Source organism: Triturus cristatus, chromosome 1_1 (assembly GCF_964204655.1).
Source record: "Triturus cristatus chromosome 1_1, aTriCri1.1, whole genome shotgun sequence".
Classification (NCBI taxonomy): Eukaryota; Metazoa; Chordata; class Amphibia; order Caudata; family Salamandridae; genus Triturus; species Triturus cristatus.
The window spans coordinates 427,741,467-427,748,077 of NC_140579.1; positions in this window are offsets into that span (position 1 = coordinate 427,741,467).

Genomic DNA, 6,611 nt, shown 5'->3' on the forward strand with positions numbered 1-6,611 from the left:
TCCGCGGCCGCATGGGGCGCTGGGGTTTAGGACCGGGAATTTGGCAGGCCCCTTCCCCCCTGGGGAAGGCCCGACCGACGCGCAAGGGACCGTGGACCAGGGACGGGGGGCGGCGCCCATCCCCTGTCCCTCTCCGAGACGGAACCCAAGCTCACCCGGCACGGAACCGAATGGCAGTGCATCCCTTGGCTGGCACCACCCCTCGCTCGCAAAAAGGCCCTGGTGCCCGCTGGGTCCTCCGGGCGTCCCGAGACCCGGCCCGATCTGACCGGGTCTCGGGCGACCGAGGAGCGGCCCTTCTCGCGCGGCAGGGCAGCCTGGAAGAGAAGGGGCCGAGGGCCTGCGAGGGGACCCTGGCTCTTCTCGGTGGGAGGCATGCGGGATGGGGAGCCACCCGGCTCTTCCCTTCCGGCGCCTCCGACCCAGGCGAGGGTGGTGGTGGGCCGATCGCCAACCTCTGCTGGCACGGCTCAAGGCCGCCCGGCGACGGGCGGCTGATGTGCAGGTGGAGCGACTATCCCTCGTTGCCAGGTTCCCGGTCCGACCCGGTCCCGTGTGACCGGGCTGAGGGGTTTGAAGACTCGCGTGGTCCCTCCTGGGTTATCCCGGGAGGGACCGGCGGCTGCAGGGCTGCCTGCTCCCGTCGCTCTGGTCGCCTGGCTGCGCGACCAGATGGCCCTGCGGGGCGGGCGACCAGATGGCCGGCCTAACGGCCGGCCGGGCTGACACCAACTTTTGTCCTTCCCCACAGTTCTGTAAACCCCCACTACGTGGGGGCTTAATAGTCGAAAAAATGGGCTCCCCGGGCATGCCTGGGCTTAACCCTCCTTTGTTCCAGCAGAGGGTCTGGGTGCTGGGGACAGGGGGTCCACCGGGGGCCCGGGGAGGCTCTCCCTGGCCTGGTTAGGGTTCGGAAGCTGGGACCGGGCCTGGGGCTCGTGCTCCGTCCGGCAGGCTCCGGGGTGCGGGAGCCCCCCGTCCTGCAAGCCATCCGAGGGTACGGGCGTTGGGGAAGGGGGTCCACCGGGGTCCGGGGAGGCTCTCCCCGGCCTGGCTAGGGTTCAGAAGCTGTGCCCGGGCCCGGTGCTGGAGCTCCATCACAGGGTGTGGCTCCATCCCAGGGTGCGGGAGCCCCCTGTCCCGCAAGCCAGTCGAGGGTCAGTGTGCTAGGGACGGGGATCCACTGGGGCCCGAGGAGGCTCTCCCCGGCCTGGCTTGGGTTCGAAAGCTGGGCCCGGGCCCGGGGCTTGTGCTCTGTCCCAGTGTCCCAGGGTGTGGGAGCCCCCCGTTCTGCAAGCCAGCCGAGGGTCCGGGCGCTGGGGAAGGGTGTCCACTGGGGCCCAGGGAGGCTCTCACCAGCCTGGCTAGGGTTCGAAAGCTGGGCCCGGACCCGGGGCTTGTGCTCCGTCCCAGTGTTCCAGGGTGCGGGAGCCCCCCGTCCTGCAAACCAGCCGAGGGTCCGGGCGCTGGGGAAGGGTGTCCACCGGGGCCCGGGGTGGCTCTCCCCAGCCTGGCTAGGGTTTGGAAGCTGGGCCCAGACCCGGGGCTTGTGCTCCATCCCAGTGTCCCAGGGTGTGGGAGCCCCCCGTCCTGCAAGCCAGCCGAGGGTCCGGGCGCTGGGGAAGGGTGTCCACCGGGGCCCGGGGAGGCTCTCCCCAGCCTGGCTAGAGTTCGGAAGCTGGGCCCAGACCCGGGGCTTGTGGTCCGTCCCAGTGTCTGAGGGTGCGGGAGCCCCCCATCCTGCAAGCCAGCCGAGGGACCGGGCACTGGGGAAGGGTATCCACCAGGGCCCAGGGAGGCTCTCCCCAGCCTGGCTAGGGTTCTGAAGCTGGGACCGGGCCCGGGGCTCGTGATCCGTCCGGCAGGCCCCGGGGTGTGGGAGCCCCCCGTCCTGCAAGCCAGCCGAGGGTCCGGGCGCTTGAGACAGGGGTCCACCGGGGCCCGGGGAGGCTCTCCCCGGCCTGGCTGCTTTCAGAAGCAGGGACCGGGCCGGTGAGCAGGGGTGGCTGGCTTTATCTGCTACGCTGGCGGAGCGGAGCGGAGTTTTCTGCCCACCCCTAATATTAATATGTTACGCTCTGTCGCCTTAGTATGAAATAATTAGTGTGTGATGATGCTGGGGGAGAGGGCACTGACAGCTGCGTACATGTCTGTCTCTGTGTCGTTCCACCCCAAGCCTACAGTTTGTTAAAAGGCTCTAGGTGGGGGAGGATGCCAGGGGTAAAACATCCAGCACCTCAGTGGAAGGGCTAACGGTATCCTTGTTCGACAGCACGTGCGAGCTGCGAGTTAAAGAAGCCCATTTGCAGGCCTGAAAAGGCAGAGCAGAATGTGGCTGAACAGACTGCACATGTTTTCTAGCACAATTCTCCATCCTTTCACTTCGGACCAAGTGCTTCCGGGGTTAGCTTAGGTCAGCACAGATAGGGCCACTCCACAAATATGCACGAGAACCTAAAAGAGTACTCTTGTAATACTCGTTTAAGTACTCTTACGTGCCTTTGTAAATCGACCCGAAAATATTAACATGGGTACATTAAAATGGGAATGTTCTAGTCATAATCATATACAGTCAGTACAAATCGAAAGTACTGCGCCCGCTTTGCACTTTTAATAGTAGGGAGGTGGAGGTTTCGGGCCAATTACAAAAGCTTGTAATTGTACCTCTGGCAGAACTCCTGTAGTACATCTTGCCATATTCGTAAAATGTTTTATTTTGTGAAGCAGCCCAGTTGCCCCGCCTTATACAGAATTTCCAGGTGTCCTGCTGCCTAGCTCAGCTTAGACTGACCCAAGAGATTGTAAAGATGTCTTTGGACTTCGGCTGAAGCCCATTTACCATGAGTTTTATGTGCACGGTGTTGACTGCTCAATTAATTATATGGCCCACAGAACAACCCCCCCACGTTCAAAACATGTTTAAAAGTTCCTCGAGGGTGTCAGTCTTAGAAGATTCTCATCACCTATCCCAATCGCTGGTGTGCGCGTCCCTCATCCAGGGTTTTATATTTCTCTTTGTTCTGGCCCTTTAGGAATTGTGGTTGATGGCTATCTTTCAGTGGTGGGGATGGTGTCTATCACTTCTAAGCCATACTGCAGAGACCGGGACAAACTCAGTGGAGCAGTGAGATGTGTAAACATGATGGATGGATGTCATTACTCTAGCAGAGGCCGAAGAGGCAAAAACTGATGTAACCTGGTGGTAGATACAGGATTGACCCTTAGACTTAACTGTAACCAGGGCCATAACTAGAAAAAAGATACACGAGTTCTGTAGGGTTCATTTGTGGGAAGAGTATCATGAGATAACCACTTCAGCCCCCGCAATGCACTGCTGATGACGTCACATATTACATCACTCATGACATGGTCAGTGACATCACTGATGACATCACTGATGACATCTCAAATGACATCACTGCTGACATCACTGATGACATCATCCATTGAGTGTGTGTTTCTGAACAGTTTTATTATGTTTAATATATATAGGGAAAGGCCTGTTGAAGAATAAGTGGGTGTACAAGAGTGTGAATGGATGATTTTCTAGGTGCGTAACTGACTCTATAAGTGAGTCATTAAATGTATCTTACTGCAGACTAGTGACTAAACTGGGTGAATGTCTGTATGTGTCTGTGTGTTGGTGTATAAGTGGCTGCATGGTTTTGTGAATAGCTATATGAGTGTCTATATGGGTTATTGATTGGTTGTCTGAGTATCTGTAGGGGTGCCTGAGTGTTTGTGTGGGTAGGGAGTGTGTGACTCTGTGACTAGATGTGTGAGTGGGTGATTCAGTGGGTGCATGGTTTTAAGAGTGCATCTGTGATGGACTGTATGGTTGGGTGAGTGTACGTATGGGTGTGTTAGTGATTGAATGTATATCTTAGTTGTACATGTGTCAGTAACTACATATGTGAAACACAGTGTATATGTGTGTAAGAGTATATAACTATCTATATGTGAGAGTGTGTGATTTTGGGAGTGGCTGTATGCGCCATAGTGCAATGATATCTGTGTCATGTGCTGTTTATTTTTCTGCAGGAAGACACAGAATTTGTTAGTATTTTTATGAGTAAGTAAACTTGAGTGTGTTTAACTGTATAGGTGAGTAAATTAGACTGTGATTAATTATTTGCATGACTGACTAGATGTGTCAGTACCTAAATGGATGATTGGCGGCGTGTGAGTGTCTATATAGGTATATAAATGCACAGAGTGACTGTAAGTATGAGTGACTGTACAGGTGAGTGAGTGGACATGTATGTAGACCTAAAAGTCAATGAGTGGGTGTGTAGTTATTGGTATAGGAGTATCTATGGTTGTCAAAATGGCCGTTTGAAATTTTGAGTCGGTGTATCAAAGGTTATATTAGGGTGTGAGAAGATGTACTAATTTATCACATAGATGACGTCATCAGTGATGTCATCAGTGATGTCATTTGAGATGTCATCAGTAATGTCATCAGTGATGTCACTGACCATGTCATGAGTGATGTAATATGTGACGTCATCAGCAGTGCATTGCGGGCGCGCGAATTATAGTTAGCTGAACTAACTATAACAGGGGAATTTCAATGGTTTTGTACGAGTGAAAAGTCCAGCTAACTATAACGCCCCTGAAACCTATGGTTTTTTCAGTGAATTTCTAAGGTTTTTTAAATGCTAATTCCTAACTATAACGTGCCTGAAACCTGTGGTTTTTTCAGTGAATTTCAAAGGTTTTTTAAATGCCAATTCCTAACTATAACGTGCATGAAACCTATGGTTTTTTCAGTGAATTTCAAAGGTTTTTTAAATGCTAATTCCTATCTATAATTTATCTCTAAAGATATCATGAAAAGCATTCTTTTTTAAAAGTAGGATGCACATTAGTTTTGTGGAAAAGCATCTTTGTGATTGGTTAAGAAAAAGCAGTTTCAACGTGGAGTACATATCATAGGATAAAATTTGCTCAGCTCAACCACACCTGCTACTTGCATTTGGAAGGCACTGTTCGAACTTAAAACAATCGTCAACTTTTAACCTGCACGTGTCGTTAAATATTCAAGAAAATGTTACAAAAAAATATTGTTAAGTTTTAAAAAATTGATGAACTTTTAACCTGCACGTGTTGTAGAATGTTCTAGAAAGTGTGTTGATAGAATACGTTGCACTTCTGACTTCTATGTGCTGTTGAATATTTAAAAAACGGTTCATATGAAAAATTAAAAAGAAACCAATAGAGAAGTTTTGAAACCTAAAAGAATCAAGGAACTATTCTAATTTATTCTTTACATGTATTTATGTGTGCAGCAACAAAATTATAGACACAACAGCACTAGGAAGAGGAAGAAGCAGGGAGTGGGGGGGGAGATGGGCAGAATGGCACACATGCACAATTAAGTACAACACACATATAGACTAACAATGGCCAAAATGAAACACACCAACAAGGAGCACAAGTCACACAACCCGTCAACATCACACCACTGAACGAGCATAGAAGTGAAAACCACGCTGCATTCATACAGGATGTGTACAAAGGCCATTCGTTGGTGTTGTGGGATGCCTGCGACCGTGGTCATCATGGATGAGATGGCCAGCATGTGGCACATGGTCGAGTTCACTGTGTGTTATGTTGCCAAACGGCTGCTCCTCCCTCCCACAAGCCCCCATACTTTTGTACGGTGCGCTGTTGTATCTCGTGCACTCGTACGGCACACCATTGTAATGCCTATTTGCGCATGTCCTGCTACATTCCAACTACAACATCACAGTGCCGTTTGGAGGTGGTGCATGCCACTTTACAACATCGACTGCTGCGGCTCTTGTAGCAGGCCACACCAGAACACAGAGACACACTTATCGCACTTCCTGGACACGGACATGTCCGAGACACCCCGTTCCCCTTGCCGGATAAGCACACCCCTGCACTGACCTGTGGACCCCTGACCAGCACACGCCAGTTGTGCATGCAGGAGGATGCATGCGTAGCTACACATCCAGGCTCACTGCCAACGCTGAGGTGACAGCACACTGTGATGTTGCAGGGCTCGTGCCTATCATGCTAAGACAATGACCACAGGGACACACTTACTAAGATGTGGGTTTGGGGGGCATTGGCGGGCCTGGAGTTGTTGAGATGAGTCTTCTGGCCCTCATGGGTATCCCTGTATCATGCTCATTGACTCTATGGCACCTGTGGGTGTTCTGGTGTGGCTCTTGGCTATGTTCCCTTTCATGATGCAGGTAGTTGTCCTGCTTAACACCAGCAGAAAGCAGGTGTAAAATCCCTGGTGCTAACGTGTCTTATCGCCGGAATTTGTTTCGCATTGCAATTGGTGTGAAAGTTGTGATGTGATTTTTTTCGTGTGCAGAACAATATACGAACTGAGCAGTGTATCTTGTCAAGATCCAGCACCTGACGCACTATTCCCAATCAATATAAATACAATGAGATTTCTTAATAGATTTTGTGTGTACACTATAAGTGCAGCCAATACCTCAGTGCAATTCAATACAGGATTTTAGTATTTAGAATAAATCGGAAAGGTGCACCTCGTGTCTTTTTGCACGGGAACGGCTACTCTCCATTTCATTATCAGCACTTTAACGGAAGTAAAGTTGAGATAA